At 33.3% G+C, this 22,590-nt stretch overlaps 1 long non-coding RNA gene across 2 annotated transcripts in view; it reads right to left on the minus strand.

Annotated features, from left to right (window-relative positions):
• LOC107969411 (uncharacterized) overlaps window positions 1–21,925 on the minus strand; it is a 63,291-nt gene extending 41,366 nt beyond the window's left edge. For both annotated transcript variants that reach the window (XR_001711173.4, XR_001711172.4), the window contains exons 1-3: window positions 21,745–21,925; window positions 5,471–5,521; window positions 758–911 (exon numbers count right to left, since the gene is read on the minus strand). This is a non-coding gene — a long non-coding RNA (uncharacterized LOC107969411). The remainder of the gene's footprint in view (window positions 1–757; window positions 912–5,470; window positions 5,522–21,744) is intronic.
• Between the last annotated feature and the right edge of the window lie 665 nt (window positions 21,926–22,590).

The following is a 22,590-nucleotide window of genomic DNA, read 5'->3' on the forward strand; positions in this document are numbered from 1 at the left end:
CAGGAGATTGGGTGGATGGCTCCCTGCCTCTTGCCCTGGGAATGCAGATGGCGGGAATGAAATTTCTAATTGCTTGACAATAGGGTGAAATAAAGCAAGATGCAGTAAGTGGGTAGGACTTTAGTGTCAGCTCTCCTGAGGTGAGTGCTCTGTGATCAGGAAGAAAGATAAACATGGATATTTGGGCGACCGGTGGGATAAACTTCTTATTGTTCTCCAATATCATTCTCTCTTTCTTGCACAATGTAAGAACTTTCATCTCGAGAAATCATCATCCAAAATAAAGATTACATGTCAAGTCCCTCCTGGGGTTGGGTGTCACCATGTATCTAAGTTCTGGCCAATGGAATTGCTGAAAGTGGAAGGGTTTTATGGCATCCTTGGGAAATCTTCCTTAAAAGCTGATGCACACAGTTTGACAACTTCTTGTTCCCTTTCACCATCATGTTGCTAGAATAACTGGAGTTCAATTTTACATCATTAGTGACTCTCTTTTTTTTTTTTTATGCTACATTGCCATAGGAACCAATAATTTAAGTATGCACTTGGTATCCTAAGGACAGAGAAAGCTACAGCAGCCCTAATGTGTCATACATTGCACCATGCATTTTTCAGCGTCTTCTGATAGCATACTCTACTTAGGTGAATGAATCCACTGAGGAATGTCATAATTGTGATAAGGACATGTCTTAGAAAAAAATGTCATGGTAACAGATGGAATTAAAAATCTTAAGAGAAATCCAGCAATAATACATACCAATGTCTGAAGAGCAGCTGAAGCAATATACATCACAGCACATGACCCAAAGTCCCAGAAATAGCTCCTGCTCCAATGCTTTGATATTACCAGCAGTTCAAGGATAAGGTGATTTTTTAAAAGTATTGGCAAAGTGAAATTCCTAAGTGACTAACTGTAATAGGGAACAGAAGACCAAATTAAGTTTCTATGATACACAACCTTTTAAAATTATTATTTATATATGTATTTATGTATTCATTTATTATTCTTTGAGATAGGGTCTCACTCTGTCACCCAGGCTGGACTGCAGTGGTGTGATCATGGCTCGTTGCAGCCTTGATCTCCCGGGCTCAAGTGATCCTCCCATCTCAAACTTCAGAGTAGCTGGGACACAGGCACTTGCCACCATACCATGCCTGAGCATTTGTATTATTATCATTTGTAGAGACTGATTCTCACCACATGTCCCAGGCTGGTCTTGAACTCCTACAATCAAGCATTCTTTCTGCCTTGACCTCCCAAAATGCTGGGATTACACATGTGAGCCACCACACCTGGCCTTATTTTGTTTTAAAATTTAAATCTTTGTCCCATGATTTTCATGACTTTCATTGGTCTAGGAAAAATAAAATTCTCTGTTTATAGAGTGATCAAATGAAAGCTCTTGTTCCAAGTGAACTCATATGGAAATCATAAATGGTAGGTATTAACACATGGTCTTGATTGGATTGTGTATCATTTGGTGAGTTGGCCAGTTGTCCAGGTCACCTGCACTCACAATTCCAACCAAAAGATGAACCAATGAAAACTGTTAGTGCATTGACTGTTATGTTCCTATATGTAAGAAAAATGAGGAAGGTGGTGGATTTCTCTGAAAAACAATTAACTCTACACTTACAAAAACAAATCAAAGCATTTCTATTATATTCTACTTTAAATATCCTTTTTTTGAGAGGCTATTCTACAAAGACAAATTAAGGCAGTTAAATATTTTTGTTTTTAATTATCTATGTGTTTTCACTTTATCAAGTAAGTTTATTTTTCCTGAATAATGATTTAGCTAACATAAATATATTTATGAATATATTAATCTTATCATCATGTTGAATCTTTTGGTCTTGACTTCTGCCTTTGCCACTAGATTCAATAGTACATTTGGTGTTGAAAGACCTTTGTGATTCTATTATCATTGTAGTTTTTCATGTAGATATTTAAATTTTGCCAATGAAAAAGAATATTTGTCTTAAAGTCTAGAGAAAACTAAGTTAAATTCCACTGCATTTGTTGTTAAAACAGTACATGTTTATGTTTGATTTTTAAGGTGGAGCATTACAACAGCCTCCTGAAAATATTTACTTACAAAGAATGATACCTAAATGCATATGATTACAAATGCAATTATAATCATTAATATTAGCATAATATTGTCCTGGTTGGAGAATTTTAATCAACTATCTGTAATTTTGTGTAAGGTATGAGCCTATCTAGTCATTGCGGTTGCATTCTAGAAGCTTATAATTTCTGTAATCAAATGTATTCATGAAAGAAGTAACACAAAGGTGACATATTTCAATTGTAATGTTTCAGAAATAAATGATTAACAACTGTTTTCATCAAGATTACTGAAAAAAGAAAATATATAACACAATTATTAATGAGTTTCACAAGAAGATTTTACTATATTCATATATTAACATTTGATTTAATTTAGTATTCATATTTTGCTATATTAACACTAAAGTGTTTTATACACACACATATGTGTGTATGTATATATATGTATATGTTATCTGCAGATTACATATACATATTATCAGCACACATTAAGCCTTGTGTTCATTTTTTATTACCAGAAATATTTATTGTAGCTTTCTTTTTGAAATCTCACTTTGCATCTTAGATATTCTATGCTTGCCTCTATCATAAAGAGATTTGAGGCATTGAAGTGTGCCTTAAACTATATGGTTTTAAAAAGAACTGTAATTGCAGCTGACTAATAGATGATAGAAATAGACATGTACATCTGTGTTCTATAAAAGTCATAACTCTACATATATTTTCAAAACAAAAATGTGTTATACAATGCCTTCTACTGTGAGTTAAAAAGAGATATTTTAAACGCCTCTGAAAAAATGTTTCAAAATGTCATTTTTGGCAAGGGGGAGGGTGACATACATCTGAGGAAAGTGAATGAAAATTATTATGCCAGCATCCCTATCCATTCTGCTGAAAAATTTTGATATTTGCCCTGTCATATCCATGGATACTTATTAAGTGTCTAGAATTTTGACTGCATTCTTCATTGTATGTTTTAGAGCCAACTACCTGATTCAGAGTACAAAATCCATGAAATAATTTCCACAATGATTATGACAAATTTAAACTCCAGCAGGAAAGCTTAAAACAATTTGATCGCACAGGTTGTTAGATAAATAGCATTGTCAGTACAGTCTAAAGATCCCAGAAACAAGATTGATTTCTTTGTTCATGCTAACAACATTTTCTTGGGTCCCAAAGAAAATAAAAGACATATAGCTTAAGTCACATAAATCAGTGGACACACCAGACAATAAATAAATAGATTCCTACTGTCTTCTGTCTAGCAGTAGGAGGCATAATGGTCAAGAATTTGGGACTCTATGTGTATATTTTGGCGTTGTGAATAATGAGTTTCTTCTCATATTTTTGTGACATAAACTTTGACACACATTATTGAGGCAGGAAAATAGGGTCTGGAGGGAGGAAACCTAAAGTCTATTTGAGCTGACTTCCTAGAGCTGTATCAAAAGGAAAAGCCCACCTCTCCACACTCAAGTAACAGAAGAATCAGAGGCTACTCCCTTTTCACTAGGTTGCAGATGAAAAATGGAAAGTACCGCTAGTTGGTCCCCTTTTGCAACCAATCAGACTGGTTGGTTTCCTCTAACAACCAATCAGACTGTTTCTAAGCCAGGTCTTCATGTGTAACTTTGTAGCTTTGCTTCAGCCTCTGACTGGTCGCCTCCCTCAACCAATCAGACTGGTAGGGAAGTGGGGGGGGGGGGGGCACTCCTTCATTTACCTAGGGTGTAACCGAGTAACCAATGGGAAACCTTTAGAGGGTATTTAAACACCAGAAAATTCTGTAACCAGTGCTCTTGATCTGCTTGCTCGAACCTGCTCCCACTCTATAGAGTGTACTTTTGTTTCAATAAATCTATGCTTTTGTTGCTCCATTCTTTTATTGCTGCATTTGTGTGTTTTGTCCAATTCTTTGTTCAAAATGACAAAAACCTGGATGACTCAGTCAAGACCCTCCACTGGTAACATCACGACAGTAAAGATGATTCTCAGGATAGTGAAAATTCTCTAAAAAGGTTTAAAACATGTAGTAGAATGGTTTTTCAGGAAAGCAGTCTCTAATATGGGTTGGACAGGCAATATGTGTTTAGAAAACCCTTGGTATCCCTACCATAGGAAGAGGAGGAAGCAGGAGAGGAAGAAGGAGGCACAGATCTGGGTCCCAGCCCAATTACAGACTCCATGGAACCCTCCACAGGGTGCTCTGTAGCTAAAATGGCTCTGCAGAGTTGTCCAGAGTTGGGTCAAGAGTATCAAGTCTTAAGTTTCCTCCTACCCTCCATTCATATAAATTGGTCATGGGATGTGCATTGCCTAGGTAAGGGGTATGAACTTGGGTGAAGTGGAGTTTTGCCAGAGACAAGTGTGGATGAGGCTGAGTGCTGAGGGTTGCCTGAGTAGTTGGGGCCCAAACTTCACCAAATGTGAATCTGGGGGTATATCTCAGCGTCGTCATAGGCCATAATTAGTAACAGGGTTCTTTGAGGATTGAATACCTATACAGTATGGGTTCTGTAAGGATTGAATATCCATAGAGAAATATCTAAGATTCACCAATTTCCCCTTTCTTTTTACGTATTGTAAGAACACAATATCATTCAGCATTATCAGAGTGATTCCTTCAGGGTTTCTCCTTGAATTATAACTGCAGGTGACTCAGTTGACTCATTCTATGATCTACAATCAGATCAAGATCACTCTTACAGATATTTTGTTTTGTAATATTATGAACCACGATTGCAGTGTTCTATGCTATCCCAAGAAAATGAAAGGAGTGCAAATGAAGTCGAGTTTTTTAGATCAGACATAATCAAGGAAAATTTTAGTTAAGCCACACTCCTTTATCATCAGAAAAAGTTAGAGAAAGTGTGTAGTTTTGTGTTGTGAAAGTATATATGAGGTATATTGCTTAACGTTCAAATATGTAAATTGTTCAAATATAATGATCAAGGAATAAATATGTTATTTATATGTAGATAAAAATAAATATATAAATAAATACATGGCTCTGTGATTCATCTTTTCATTAAGAACCTGTTTCAAATCCAAATCATCTACTGCTGCTAGATGACTTGGAATTTGCTATTTTCTACTCACCAAATAACCAAATTATTCATTTTAAATGGCATTAATAACAACATGAGCCTTTATTAAATAATTTTAACAGTTGGATGACTGTATATATTAATAAATGTACATTGATACATGTTCTAGACATTTTAAATATCTCTATTGGAATTTTTACATATGGATTAAACAGAGCTTGAAGATATTGGTAATAAATTACCTAACAGAAAACTAGTTCTGATAATTGGTCCTCTTATTACACTAATCCTAGGAGCAATATTTTATGGGCCTAGGATTCTTGTAGCTTCCCATTAGTAAACTTACCGCTTAATAACAATCTTCTGCTTTGAGAGTCTTGGCAAGATGTTTCGATATCTGTTTATGAAAAATTAAACATTTTTGACAAGTTAGAATAATGTTCTATCATTATTTTTAGTAATAACAAACAATTTACTTTTTCCTAATTTTTAAAAACTCTTTTTTGTCATTTGTATATATTATTATTATATATTTTCAGAAATCATGCCTGTTTGTACTCTCCACAGACATGTTCTGTGTGAAATGTGTCTCTCTGGATTCATTATACACATAATTAATTGACTTCACCTTCCCCAACTAACAATTCTAACTCAATATAATTCCCTCTTGTGGGTCATCCTCATTTGACCACCACAATGACGCCTAAGATTTTTTAAATCATCTTTTGCATATATATCAAGTGAGGGCAGCTTAGTTTTCAAAATTCACGGCAGCTGCTTGCTTCAAAGTGCTGTGCAATCTAAGAGAAAGTAAAAATAAAACATACTAGCTCTATTCTTCCAAATGGGAAAAATTTGCATAGTTTAAGAAGATCCTATGGATCACAATAGATTTTCCATATTTTAAGTTTTAAAAATATCCATGTTATATCTTGGAACTTTTAAAGGCTCTTACCAATAACTGCTTTCTTAATTTTTTTTCTAAGAACTTCTCTAGCTTTGTTTATAACCTCTTTTCTGAAATTATTATATTTTACAGATACTAAACTTTGTTTTATTAACATAAAATGAATACATGAATCATTTATGGCAAAGAGTGAAACTATACAAATTTTTTAAAAGTAAAACTTTTTGTCTTTCAGACAATGTGTAGTGATTTGTTTTTTAAAAATTCTTACGTATTTCATTTTTAAGTGTTTAGTTTTTTTTCTCACATATTTATGTATATCTGTCTACCTAGTTTATTTTCACTTACGCAAATGGGATCATACTATACATGTTGTCTGTAATGCACTTGTTCCAACTAATAATATTTGTTTTCTCTTTCATAACACAAAAATATAGTGCATTCTTGTTGCATAGTATTTTATAGTTTGGAAATAGTAAAAAAAAAATCTATTCATCTATTGATAAACATCGTATCCATTTCTAGTTTTTGCTGTTATTATAATGCTTTTGCTTATACTTGTACAAAATCTTTGTGTTCAGACACTGGCATTCCTGTAGAATATATTAATAAAACTGAAATTGCTATATCAAATGGTATATTACTTTCTCAAAAGCATCAAACATGGCTAAAACTAATTTTAGACAAATAAGAATATGAATGCACCTTCTTTCCCAAACTTATTGGCATTGATTTTTTTGGTCTCAATTTATATTTTGAAAATATGATTATATTTTTTAAGATTTTATTCACATATATTTTAGTATATTTTGGCATCTTCTATACTTCTATTGATTATTTGTATTTCTTTCATTAATTCCCTGCTTACATAATTTGCCATTTAAAAAATGGATTGTTCATATCCTTATTAATTTGCATACATTCTTCATATATCCTGTAAATTAATTTTATGTCACACATATGACAAAAATGTGCAACAGCCTTAATGCATTTATTTAATGTATGTTGTCGTCTTCATATTAAAAAAATTATTTCGATATTTGAATCTGTCAGTTTTGTGTTTTGTGGTTTCCACTTTAGATGGTGTCTAAAAAGCTGTCCCTAAAACAAATTTTCACAATGACTTAAAATGTCCCTTTGCTATATGCTACATTTCTAAATGTATGATGTGTTCCTCTTTTTCTTGGCTCTCTGTTCTCTAATAGTTTATTTGCTGATTCTTGTCCCAATATAATGTAATATAAATAATATCTGCTTATAAATCTTTTGTTAAAGGCAAAAATACAAACTTATAAATAGATGAATGAGTAAAAGACTAAAAGGGTGCTCTATTCACATAAATCAAAAGATACAAAAGAAAAATGAATAATATTGATCCACAGATTTATTTACACTAGACCCCTAACTCACCAACATTAAGCTTTGAGAGAATGTAGATAAAACTTTTGTTTTCTGTCCTCTAAATTCTACCTTAATGGGTATAAAAATATTATAGAAGGAGGTAAGTACTATTAGAAAGAGGGTATACTTTTTAGATCTATGTGTATAAATAGATAATTTTGTTGTTGTTGTTGTTGTTGCTAGCAAGTCACTTTTTTTCCAATACTCTATTGCCTGGGAAATATTTGACTGTAAGTGAAATACTGGAACACCCCAATGGCTGTTTGAAGTGTACTTTTTGCTAATTTTGTTAACAACAATTTCCATAATTTTTTTTTTACTATTTATGTTGGCTTGACAGTGAGTTTCACTATTATTTGATTAATTTTATTGTTAGTTTTTTTTTTTTTAGTAACTATTTGGTTTTGCGGTAAGAAAAACAGAGAGAAGATACACTGAAATTCAAAACTGAAAACTATTAACAGAACAACTCCTAAAATTCTTCCCATACACAATTTTAAATTTCTGATCAAATAAAAAATTATGTGGAGAAAAGAGAAATACACAGTGAATCACATGGGTCAAAATAATGCAGACATTTTAATTAAAGTGTGGACTTTTGCATTTTCTGTTTGGTTTATTTAGGGCAGGAATGAGATTTAATGCTGTCCACAGAAACCAATTAAATAAAATTCAATTATATTGTGTTCATGGTGCAAAAATGGATATAAAGATGAACTTTTTGTGTAAAATTGATGAGTGAAGTAGACATGTATGCCATTAACAGTAAAAATGAAATCTCACCAGGAAGTAGGTATTAAAATAATACGCTACATGGAAAGGCTGGGAGATATGTTAAGTCTGATCAAAACTGATTACGAATAATGTGACTTTTCAATGGAACTTGATAAATATTTATTTCTTCTAGGCAAAAGGTAATTCAGACAGTTAAAACAAGCCATATCTATATTCTAATGAATCATTGAACTTGAAAGCTTGTGGTGTGGTGAATAAAAATTAGATGTTGAATGTGAACTTGGGCAATTGACTTAAAAGTGGTTGACCTCAGCTGGGCACGGTGACTCACGCCTGTAATCCCAGCACTTTGGGAAGCCAAGGCAGGTAGATCACCTGAGGTCAGGAGTTCGAGACCAGACTGGCCAACATGGTGAAACCCTGTCTCTACTAAAAATACAAAAATTAGCTAGCCGTGGTGGCAGGCACCTGTAATCCCAGCTACTGGGGAGGCTGAGGCAGGAGAACAGGAGAATTGCTTTAACCCGAGAGTCTCTGAAGTTGCAGTGAGGCGAGATCGTGCCACTGTACTCCAGCGTGGGTGCTGGAATGAAACTCAGTCTCAAACAAAAGGAAAAAATAAAAAATGCTGAAGTTGTTTTTTCATCTTTAAAAATTAACTTTGAGGGTTAATTTTGAAGATGAAGTTAATTTTGAAGATTTTGAAGATGAAAGAAAATACACACATCTTGGACAGGCTTTCCACACTACATGCTGCTCACTCTTGGGGTTCCTGGCATTTTTCTTCTCTCTTCTCTCCCTGACTGAGTCTTCAATCCTTTGTGAAATTCCAGACGTAGGAATTAAAGATCTCCTTTGGCTGACTGCATTTTTTTATTGGTTGCTTTCCTTACTTTAATTATTTCTGTGACTTTCTCATGGTTCAGCCCATTTAAATTTTCCCAACTTTCTCTGACAGATAGTTAACTATTGCTCTCCAACAACCAAGTGGCAATGTCCTGGAGAAAAGGCTCTTCCCAAGTTTTCATTGTTCACAGGTTGATTGGACATATATGTGGGGGAATCACAGTTCCCTTCCTATATGTAGCCTTCCTACTTCCTTTTCCAGAAGGCTTCTGTAAGAGGGGAGTTGGTCACTGGAGAACAGAGGAATTACTGTGGATACTGTACTCATTGTAGAGAAACAACAGAGCAAGTAGTTCAGGAATGTTCATGTAAATTTAGCTACGGCATGACCCTACAGGGTAATAAAGGATTCATGTTAAAATGGTACCACACCTTGACTGACCAAAAGACAATAAATACTTTAAAGTTGGTATCTATGTGGACATATACATATCAAGAATTAGACAACAATTGCTGTCTGCATAGAATAAGTTGTGGAATGTGTCATTTTATATGTTCCAAATGAGAATTAGGCAAAAATCAATACAATAAGACAGCCAATTCATCATTTAGTTTTGTCAGTATCTTGAAAGGCAAAATCCTATGACTTTGGTTTCTGTCTCTTTAGTCTACCACCTCATGACTATTTCACAGTTCAGTCAAATCTTTCTAAATCTTATATGTGAAAATGTATATTCTGTTGTATTCCTAGAGATTAAAAACTTCAGATGAATTCAAACCTTTAGAAATTAATATTTACTATTCAAAACTATAAAGTTTCTTACAAGATGTATGTACAATATTAAAATAAGTTAACTAACATTTTAGATTTATAATATTTTTCTTTGTAATGTAAGGTAACATTTACAAAGTTTCAGGTAGATTAATGTTTAAAAAAAATGAAACCCCATGAAAGTATTAAAATGAGACATAGATGAATGTTTTCGTCTATCTCTAATTATTTCTTTTTCCTGCTTATAACCTCGTAATTGCACATTTGGGTACTGTAATAATAGGTTCAATCTCCAAGCGTGGCATAAAAGTCTCTTTACTTTTTCTAGTCACTATCTTTCTTTCCTCTTGTATTGATCTTTAAGATCTGCTCACCTGCACGCACTACTCAATTAAACCCTGTTTCATATCTCTTTTGTAGAACTGATAGCACAGTATTATAGTGATGTTTTTGCATTCCTAACTATTTAAAGTCAAAAGACATGCTTTTAATTTTTCTCCCAGAAATGCCTAATAAATACTACATGTTTAATAAAGATTTGAAAATAAGTTCTCAAACAAAATCTTGGACAATACAGATTTTCAACAAAAACTCCAACTTGGCTATTATGCTGGTAGAGACAAAATATATTTTGGACAATCAGTGGGAAAATATTGAATATGATATTGTCTGCAGAGTTGGAGAATAGAATTCAAAATGAAGAAAAAAGTTTCCTGCATGCTAAAGTAAATAAAAGTACATACGAGGGTCAAAAATGATAATAAAAGTTATTATTTAAAGATCCCTTGTGTTATTCAGTCATTGCTTTATTGGGGAATGAGAAATGTTGTGGCTTTTCTTCCCCTAACGTGGATTTGATGGGGAAAGAATGCTCTTTGCATCCACACTGCCTCCTGTGACCTTGAAGGACATAGATATAAGTCTTGTCTTCATGCCCCTCATTGAATAAGGAAATTTGAAGAGGAAGCAGAATTACACAGTGGTATTACACAGACAGCCACATGACAGGCTAGGTCATCTTTTTTGGAAAGAAAATTAGGCACTAGAAAGGGTTTAGGGGATAAAACATGCTACAAAAGTGGCCCTCTATGAAGAAGTCGTCACTGAAAACCTGCACCAGGGTGAAGTTGAAAATATCCCCAAGATAATCATGGATAAGGCGTACCGTGGGTCACCACATCAGCTCGGCACAGTAGCAGGAAGAACTACTGTTAGCCAGAGATGGACATGGGGCATCTCCACAATACGGACTAGAAATTCGTCATGCAAGATAACTGCAGCCTTCTCCTTTTCCCAACACATTGGGGAAGTAAGAGCCTGTAGTCATCCTTCCACTCAAAGATAAGGGAGTTGAAAGGGGATTTAAGAAGCATGTTACCCTCACCTCTTCTTTCAATCATCAACGCAAACCCTGGACACTTATGTTGAGGACTTTTGGAGTATAGAAAGGGATTCCAAATTGTATATAAAATCAACTGGAAGGGGATACATTTCTTAAAACTTTTGGTTAAAAGTGATTAGAGGTTTGTGGACTCAACTTGAGAAATCATTAAAAAATAGAAAAGAAACATTCAACAAAACATGGGTGAACTAGTGAATGGGGAAAGAAATGAACCTCATTTGTGGCACTACTGATTTCAGGATATTTGATAAACTAGTTACATTTATGAAATAATATCATCAATCTCTATATATGAGTTTTAGTTTCTATTGAACTCGAGTTTGTGATGTTTAAGCTTTATTGGCCATTAGTTTGAATGTGAAAAAAATGAAGGTGCAAATTAACATGATTATGTGTTCAAATGATAGACTAAAAAGTGTTTCGTTTAATCAAACTGTTACGCTCTGTGGGTTTCAACATGCTATACTCTCATTTGCATGCATCTCTTATTAACAATTAAAGCTTCATTTATCATTTTTCTAGTCAGGCTCGAGACATTGATGATATATGATTAACTAATGTCCAATCAACAAGTATCTACTTTGTTCCTATTATAAGTTATAATAAGGATAATTACATAGTAAGCCTTTTTTTTTCCTTTTTTTCCATAAAACACTTCTAAAAACCCAACTTATAAATCAGATAAAAGTAGATGAATGTGCTTTCATGGAAGAGAGGAGGGTGAGGCAAAAAGTCCATGTACTCAGCCCCTTTCAACCCCTGCAGGCACTTCTACTACAGGGAAATATAGGGTATTGAACGTGTGTTTCCCCTGCAGGTTGTCCTGAAATTCCTCAAAAATGATGCAAAAGGGGAGATTGAAATAACAAAAAAGAAGATAGTAAAAACTTTCTGGACACCCAAAAGCAGGCGGATAACTGATTAGATACCGTGGCAGTTAAATGGAGGCAGAGGAATGCTCTCAGATAGAGGAAGAAGCAAGAGTGGGTTTAGAAAGAAGAATTTTCATTACCTTGTGAAAATTTGGAAATTCCTCAGCTCAGTACTTTTTGGGATAATAATCGATCTATTTCCTACACATCAAACAGAATATGACCCTCTCATTTTTAAAAGTAAGGATTATGCTTGATGAACCTCTGCTTTATTATAACATGACCCTTAATTTTATGTGATTGAAATTTTTGGACTCTTCTCCTTGCTCTGTGGTGAAGCATTTTCTCTATTTCTGTCTCTACTTCAATTTCTTTTTTCACCTCCATTGGAAGTCCACATTCTGTAAGGTTATTATAGAGAAATTGAGACACTTTTACATGGCTTCACTTCTCCTGAGACCCATTCAGATGACTGAGGATCAAATTCATATTTTGTGCCCTGCTTGGTATATCTTTGGGAGAAAAAGATTAATTTTTTAGGCCTTTAAGTGACTTATGACTATATTTGTTTGACAAGTATGAAGTTATTTATAATTAACTATTGAAAACTGAGACATATTCATCTTGTATATCTAAACAATATGACTTTATAGCCTTGCTCAAAACAAAATAATTTTCTGGCTTTGGCAACTTTTCCTCTGATATGTAAGACATGTCATTGTCCACAAACAACCTATTTGGGGTGACCAGAAAAATAAAAGTGATGATCATACAAATGTTGTATCTATCAACATCAAATATTAACTATAAAAAGCTAAATTTTGTGATACGAAAAGTTAAAGAGTAGAAAAGTGAATAATCATGTGATAGTTGTATAGTACAAAGCATGTAAACTAAATTAATTTTTAAAATTTTTTTTTTTGAGACAGAGTCTCGCCCTGTTGCCCCGGCTGGAGTTCAGTGGCGCAATCTCGGCTCACTGCAAGCTCTGCCTTCTGGGTTCACACCATTCTCCTGCCTCAGCCTCCCGAGTAGCTGGAACTACAGGCACCCGCCACCACACCTGGCTAATTTTTTTGTATTTTTAGTAGAGACAGGGCTTCACCGTGTTAGCCAGGATGGTCTCGATTTCCTGACCTCGTGATCCACCCTCCTCGGCCTCCCAAAGTGCTGGGATTACAGGCGTGAGCCACTGCTTCCGGCCAAACTAAATAAAATTAAGAAGGGAAAAATGGGAGTTGGAAATCACTGAGGGTGATATTTTTATAAAGGTATAGTCTGAGTTGTTATTAAAGAAAAAATATTTTAGTTCAGAAGTTAGCAAAAATGAAAGAGAGAAACAGGGATATGACATTAGAAACAGTTTTATGATACCATAAACATGTAAGAATGCATTTAGTTTAGCTTGTATATTTTGTCAGTTTACAAACTGGAAATCTTTATAACAATTACTTTGAAAAGTTACCACTTGATTTATTTTTTTTTTTGTTCTTTAAAAATGGGAAGGAATTTGACCCATCATGACAAAGAATGCACGCTTATTTTTTGAAGGAAATATGAGCTAGTGTAAGCGTGTGATGTCTTAAGTCAGACCTACCAGAATTTAAGTAGTTGCCTCATACTCTGCTAGTTGCTTCTTTAGGGTAGGATCTTTTAACTCTTCTTAGCCTCAGTTACCTTTTCTTAAAAAGTAGTTGATAATATACCATATATTATAATGATTAAATGAAATAGTATTTTTAAAGTGCATGGTATATTACAGATGGACAATAAATATAATGTGTTTATTCTTTGTAATTATATATAACTAGTTAAAATTAATATCGCATTTTAACTCAGGATGAAAAGAAGCTTATAAAAGTATAAATTACTGTGTCTTATGAGATATTCTTAAAAGTAAGTAAAAAAAATCAGAAGGATGACTTCTCAAATCTGATTCAGAATTATGACATTAAAAATCTTGAAGGTGTGTGTTAAAATCAGCCAAGATAAAATTATGATCTTGATCAACATGATGCTATGACTTCAGCATTTCCTTATGTTAGAAAACACTCATGCAAACTCTTTAAAAGTTGAATTATTTGATCTAAAATAGGATGACGATACTGAACAGACTGCCAGAGTACAACCATGAAACAAATAGAGTGACACAGTTTCTGAGACAGATACAATATTAAAGAGTAAAAAGAGAATTAAAAGATGTAGAAATAAAGCAAGAAGGCAGGTAGCTGTTTTAACTTAGTTTTCTGACTTTGGTCACTTTTCCTTAAAGCACACTTTAACAAATCACATAAATTCTCAGCTACCATGAGTGAGCAAGCTATTTCCCAATGTGCGTTTGTATATCACTGGGGAAATATATAAATTGTTTTAGACCACTTTGGCACCAAAGAAAAAAGGCCTATCCCAGACCAATACACTATTTCAAGACACAGTACTCTCCTGTGGTATGTTTCAGCAAGCCAGTGTATTTCATGTATAATGGTCAGACATTAAACAAATGACAGTTAAGATCTATTGCCAAGAAGTCAGTGATATGCCATTCTAAGTGAGTTTGCTGTTTACGTTCAGATTATTCAACTGTGAACAGACCTTATATACAGAGTCTTACTGTAATAACGTAATAATGTATAACTTTTACCCATGACATGACAAGATTTATACAGCATCACAGTTCTTGCTGTAGAAAATATTTTTTTTTTCTGTGAAAGAAATGCACTGGTTGTATAAGTAGAATTACTGTGCTGAATAATTTTTCAATTCTTTGCTATGCTGGATTTAATATATAATTACATAAATTCTAATCATTAGAAATGCAATCCAACACCTGGAATTTTTGCCATGGTAGAACCAATGAATATAAACTAAGCAGGGCAATATAAAATGCTTTTACTGTTATTAATATAATTTCCATGTTTGCATAATAAGGTTGAAATCAATAAATAATACAGGAAAGTGAAAACATGATGTAATCATTGGCCACGAATGGAAAGTTAGGCTGCTTGGTCGTGCTAAACTGGAAGGCTGGGCTCCCAAAATCTCTTACAATCCCTTTAGTCTTGCATTCATTTTCTCCTTTTGTTCTCAGGCACTCACTAAAAATTTCTAGAGGGATTTCTGACTCTTTTAAATAAAGGGGAAAGAAATTGGCTGAGAACATTGTAGTTATCCTTTGATAGAGTTACCAAAGTTGCCAATACTCACAGCTTAAAATTCAAACCGTAAGAAATTCCAATATTACTGGTGTTAGATGGCAGAGTAAAGGCAGTTTTATTTCACCAGCTTCAGTGAACAAAACTGGAGGAACAAATGGGGTAAAAACAAAATGGATAAATACAACTTTAATTAAAAATAATAATATTGGCCGGGCGCGGTGGCTCAGGCCTGTAATCCCAGCTCTTTGGGAGGCCGAGGTGGGCGGACCACCTGAGGTCAGAAGTTCGAGACCAGCCTGACCAACATGGAGAAACCCCGTCTCTACTAAAAATACAAAATTAGCTGGGCGTGGTGTTGCGCCCCTGTAATCCCAGCTACTCGAGAGGCTGAGGCAGGAGAATTGCTTGAACCCTGGATGCGGAGGTTGCAGTGAGCCGAGATTGTGCCATTGCACTCCAGCCTGGGCAACAAGAGCAAAACTCCATCTCAAAAAAATACAATAAATAAATAATAATAATATTAACAGTCAAAACATCAAATCGTAAGTGTGAAGAGTATTGGGAATACTGGACCAAAATGTAGTGATAATGTGAGAACTTACTCAAACCTCTTTATATGTCTGATGAAAATTATTCCTAAAAGTGGGTGTCACAGTTTGAAAACCAGCACCAAATGAAGCTTGGATTACAGCGATTAGATGGAGTGCTCTGGGTTGGCAGAGAAAGAAGAATGAATACCAACCACAGAACACAAAGGGGTGAAGCTACAAGAATGGATGTTGTCACAGGTTTTCAGGCTGTACAACTTGGCACTCAACTTCAGAGAGGCTTCTATAAAGGACTTTTGTCACAGAAGAAAGTGGAAGTCGCCATTGCCAGATCACAATGTTGCAGGGAGATTGTTATTTAAGACACTTTGAACCACAAAGACCTCCTAAGGACCAGACACAAAGGAGATGAACACGTGGAGCAGAAATATTTGCATTTAAGATTTTAAATCAAGAAATCTGACCTACGTTTATTGAGACCAGGCTGCAAATAACTTATTATTATTCAGACAATAGCAGGTCAGTTGAAAGATGAAAGTAACTTGCAAAACAGTGGAAAGAAATAAAAGAGAAAAAATTGAAAATGTCATAAATGTAATAGCTCTATTATAGCAGCCCCAAAACAAATAAAATCACCAATGGAAATATAGTAAACAGGCTGGAGGAGAATTTATAAATTAATTAATTATTAAATAAAAATCTGTGGAAATAATGAGAAATGGTAGATATGAAAGATGAATGAAAAAACTAATATGTATATTTTGTAAAAAAAGGACAGAAAGAGAATAAGAATAACAGACAAACTAATCTAAATTTTCTTGATATAAAGAAGATTTGGACTCTTGATCAAAAAAGAAGGTAATGTCCAAGGAAAATTGATACAGACTGAGCAATAAGATATGACTGGTAATAACTGAACTCTGTAGATAATAAAAAAGATCTCCTGAATATTCAGTCAGAAAAATGAAATTACCTAAAATGTATGCAAAGTTTTATTCAAAGCAAAATGGATATGATAAGGTAAGCATCAGTATGATCTGGATAAACCCTCTTGATAAGATAATCCTGGAACAATCTCTATAGAAGTCAAAGAAAGTGTGAGCCACTTATACACAATCGAGATTTAATTCAGATACCGCAGATTATCAAGACAGTTTCTCAAATACACAAAACTCAGACTGTAGAACCCCTGTCTCATTCTTGAAAAAAAAAAAACTTGAGAAAAATAGTCCTATCAAACATGAGCTAAAGTTTGGTAATCAATGGTAAACAGGACAATTGGTGGTTTTTAAATTCACTTAATATAGAGAAGACAACAATAATCAAAAACAAAAACAAGAATGTGTGGAGAATACAAATAAACAGTAATGCATAACACAAACATCTCAGTGTAAGACACATTATAGAAACTCAATATATATTTGTTAGATGAAAGGAAAATAATATGTAACAAAAATGTGAAAGTATCAAGGCAGTGACATTGAAAAAAATAAGTATTCTCATTTACATATTTTTTAAAGCAAAAAGTAAATAATATGGAAATATGAATGTAAAAGAATTTCTGACTTAGCCATTCCACAATCCATATATATGTTAGCATAACATGTTAAATATGAAAAATATACAATTTTTATTTGTCAATTAAAATCTATAAAATAAATTTTAAAAGCCTAATAAAATTTATTTCACACAACTTGTAAAAATTAACAAAGAACACTTTATTGAAATACAAAATACTCAGTGAATTCAACCGTTTAGTTTTTCATAATTTTATTTTATTACTATTTTTAATAATTATTGCTTTTTGTAAATAATACTGTGAATAAACACTTAACTGAGGTTCAAAATTTTTTATTCTTCGTGTTTCTGTTTCTTCTTTTAAAGTAATTAAAATTAGAAACAATATATTTAGTAAGTAGTATGTGTAGTGTGATCTCAATTTTTGGTAAAATTATTTCTCTTCATTTTTTTATCTGCTTATATTTGTATCAAAACATGGAATGACATTTTCAAATGTTGGCTGTCGTGATTTCTGGGCAAGTGAGGGTAGAATGTTGGGTATTTTCACTCTTTTCCTTCTGCTTTTCTGCATGGTTTTTCTCATTAAAAAAAAAACTCACTTTTTTTAAAAATTTGTGTTTTATGACAGAAATTGTTGTTCTTCAACATAAATAATTTTACAAATGTGCATTCCTTGATATATTTTAGCAGAAAAATAATATTAAAACTTTAGCTAGATAACAGTAAATCAATAAATTCTTCATGATTATCTTATGCTAGTTGGAAAATTAAAAAATATAATCTGAATAATAATAAAAGGTTTATTTTCTTTAATTGTATATAATTATATGTAAAATATATATATAATATATATATACACACACACACGTGTGAGCGTGTGTATATATGTATATCACCCAGTTTTCCACTTTGTTTGACATCAAGCAGGGAGTTGAGCAAAAATATAAACAATTAAAATGCTTCTAATAAAATGCTCTAAAGTTTGGATGCTTGACATTTTTCACCTTTTATCTGTACGTTAATGAAAGTAATTTTATTGCTCTAACATAGAAATGAGTCATTTTGTTTTTTTTTATTTTCATAGTACCAAATATCTGTCTTTACTATGTATCGTACTTTTTAACTAATTTTTTAGTATCATTGGGACAATAGCTGATGTGTAGCTAAACATATGGTGGGCACTTATAAAGATACACAACTCATTTTGGGATTTGGGCATAAACATACAACATTTAATAATATATTCCCATATTTTGTACAGTAACATAACCATGACGTCAGCAAATGTATTTTGTGAAGTGCAGTGGACTAGATAGTGTCCTCCCAAAATTCATATCCTTCCTAGAACCTCAGAAGGTGACATTATTTGGAAATAGGTTTGTTGCAGATGTTATTAGTTAAGATACAGTAATACCAGAGTAGGGTGCGTCCTTAATGCAATGTAACTGGTGTTCTTTCAGAGAGAAGAAAAGGTACACAGACAGGCATGCAGAATGTCGTGTCATGCCATCATAGGGGTTATATGCCTCCAAGCCAAAACACCAAGCATTGCTAGCAAACAGCAGGAGCTTATAAAAAGCCATGAAACACACTATTCCTCAGAGCCTTCCAGAAGGAATTAACCTACAAACACCTTGGTTTCAGACTTCCAGCGTCCAGAACAGTGAGAGAAAAAATCTCCATTGTTTTAAGCCATCTACATTGTGGTACTTTGTTATGGCAGCCATAGGAAACGAATGCAGTAAGTTATGGGCCTTTGTGCCATTTGGTCTCAGTCATAACTACTCAATGCTAACTGTGTGGCTGTAAAGCAACCTTAGACAATGTGAAAAGAAAACAGCTCTGTTCCAATAAAACTTTATTTACAGAAACAATCAGACCGACTTTGGCTCCATGGCTGTAGGTACACCATATGCCATTCCTCTTCCTCCCTTTTCCTCCATATCACTCTCCTCCTTTTTCATCTCCTCCTCAGATGTCTCCTTGTTCCTCTTTCCGTTCTCATCCCCCACCTTCCTGTTCTTGTTATTCTTATTAGTATCATGGTCAGAATAACTATTCTGGCTCTGTACCTCCCCTAACAGGATTTTGGTATCTGATAGAGTGAGTATAAAATCAAACATGATTATCCTAGAGAAAAATATACTTAAAAATTTTACTTCATTTTAAAGATTAAACTTTAGTTCCTCTTTCATTTCCGGAGTTTCAAATTATTCAGCAGATGAATCATATATTTTCACAATCTAATCATGTTTGCTTCTTCTCAGGCCCCATTCTGAACAAATAACTGTTAATTTTTAGGACTTCTTCATGAAAAATCTACATTTATTAACTCATTTAATCTTTAGAACACCATAATCAGGGAATTAGTATTATTATCTTCATTTTGCCAATGGTGACACTGAGACCAAATAAGATTTATGTAACATGCTTAGTCAACGGTCCTTTGTGTTTGGCAGAACTAGTATTTGAATGACACTAGAATTCTTACTTTTATATTTTACCAACGACATCCTACTCCGTAATGATTAAAATAAATTTTAAACATTTAAATATTGATATTAAATTTTAGTAAAAATTATTTTTGTAAGACATAAAGCTAATATGTCAGTAATTTTATTTAATATCCTGGACACATACTATAAATATTTTGAACCAATATTTCTTTGTAAATACTCACTAGTGATAGTTTAAATATTGTAACATTCTCTAACATGTATGTTCCAATTTTGTAGTAGGAAAATCCATATGTCACCTTCCATCATTTGTTCACATCATATTCTTCTAAGTGAGATTTTAAAAGGAACTAATGCAATTAACCATTGGGTATTTATTTTCAACCATGCCATTTTAGATTTAAGTATTAACTACAAATATTTAAATAGTAGATATCATTTATCTTAATGTAAGTATGTTATGTAAAATATAATTTGTGGATGATTTATAATGTAGTAAAAATACACTATGTTTGCAAAACATACTTAACAGAAAAAAACTCTTCAAAAATCAACATAATAAACAATTTGTAATATTTTGACAAGTTCGAAACCCATTTGGGAAAACTTAACACTCTAACAATTGTTAAACTACCAATTCTGTTTTCGAGTTGGAATATTTTGTCGGGGGGTGGTGCAGTAAATAGATTGAAAGACATGAACTACTACCGATAAACTATATCCAAAAATTGGTTTTCTCACAAATCTGCTATGATCAAACCGAAACTGTTGATAGGACATATAATTTCTAATTTGCATAGAATAAATTACATAAATAATTGCTAATCTAAATTTATATAATCATTAAAAGACTCATCTTTCAACAGAGAACATCCTATCACACTTCAAACACATATGGCAAACTTTGTTTCTAGAGTCTTTTTTTAAATAATTTTATTTACAATTCTTTGTAAATTGTTTCCATGGACATTTTTGCTGAAGTTGTCAAATCTTTGTTTTATGATGAAACTTTTATCTCTCTGTTGTAGTGCACAAAGGGATTTCAAATGCAATGTTTTATTCATTTTGCAAAGTCCCACACTCCTGAGATTCTCTACAGTTTTTAGTTTTTTTCTTCTTCTCCTAGAATTTAGTAACAGTGGCATGTTGGGAATGAGACCCTGTCTCCTCCCTCAATCTTTTCATTCCCTACTTCACTCACTCCCCTGCCCTTAACCTCTCCCTCTAACTCCTTGCCTTTTAGAAAATCCAGCTTCCAAATGGGACTTCACACTGACAGGGAGAAAAAGAAAAATTTATTGCTTGAAGTTGTTTTTCTCTTTAAAGGCTTTTTTAGTGACAACCTTTCTTCTCTTAGAAAGGAGAAAATGGCAAAGGTGAAAGGTTGTTACTATACATTTGAAAGCATCAATTTCTGTTAGGAATAAATTTTTACTTAGATCTAGATAATACCTGCTAGGGCTTGGCCCTTGTGCACACTTATTCATTACTATTTTAACATGAATTTATTTTAGCTAGAAAAATAAATCCTATGTAAATAATTCTGTATAAAGATGTAACTTGGAATTTAGATTTAAGTTAACATAAATAGCATGTTCTCAGAGTCAGTAATATTTGCTAGGGGAGTTGTATTCTTTAAACATAAAATAATACTAATTTTTTCAATCATTTAATTATGTGAACTTGGGAAATCCCAAGTGGAGTACATATTGCATTTCAGTTCTTTTTATATAGAAAAGATACAAGGGTCTGAGAGTCTGTCTCATGCTTCTTTGTTTCTTGTATGTTGGTGAACTGTAATGAAAATAAAATTTAGCATTTAAGGAAAGCATAGATACAATTTTATTTATAAGGATACAGTACCCAATTAAAAATACATATCTTTGTGTGAAATTCTGCTTCACCTTGATACTTTTATTTTTATCTTCATCCTTCTTTCCCTCCCTTCTTCCCCCATTCTCCACCTCCCTCCATCCATCTCAAGTCCTTGAAGTGGTCTACTTACCCTGAAACTGTCTCTAATTCAGCCTCTAGATGGGAGAAGTTCAAGAGCTAATAGGCACCACACCAGAGGAATTCACGAAAGATGACCTGATAGAGATAAATGCTTTCAAACCAGTGCCAGACAACCAGGAAGAAGACATAGAGGAAGCAGTGCAGGAAAACAAATTGACATGAGAGAATCTGATAGAAAGGCTCCAATTATTCAAGACTGATTTGAATTCTTTTATGACATGGAATCCTCTATGACATGGGCACTGAAACTAAAGCAAATGGTAAAAGAAGAGATGGTACTGTATAGAAACAATTTTAGAGAAATGGAAAAGTAAAAACTCAGGGTTAAAATATATTTCTGTAAAATTACTTCAAGAGTACCTGTCTGTCCTCCCTCCTCTTCCGCCTCCTCTTCCTGACCTCCCTCAGCCTACTCAACGTGAAGATGAGAATGAAGACCTTTATGATGATCCACTTCCACTTAATGAATAGTAAATATCTTTTCTCTTCCTTATGATTTCTTAATATTTTTTCTCTAGCCTACTTTATTGTAAGAATACACTATATAATATGTAAACATACAAAAATGTGTTAACTGAACATTTATGTCACTGGTAAGGCTTCTAGTGAACAGCAGGCTATTAGCAGTTTTGTTTTGAGGGAGTCAAAAGTTATATGCAGATTTTCAACTGCACACAGGGTCAGGCCCCCTAACCCCTACATTGTACAAGTGTCAATTGTATATTATATCAACTAAACTAAAAAGTATGGAATTTCTAAAATTATATTTATAGAAACAGTATAAATGACTGAAAAACTATAAAACCAAATACTGATAAAGTTAGGTATAAGATTA

The sequence above is a fragment of the Pan troglodytes genome, chromosome 17, assembly GCF_028858775.2.
Source record: "Pan troglodytes isolate AG18354 chromosome 17, NHGRI_mPanTro3-v2.0_pri, whole genome shotgun sequence".
In the NCBI taxonomy this organism is placed as follows: Eukaryota; Metazoa; Chordata; class Mammalia; order Primates; family Hominidae; genus Pan; species Pan troglodytes.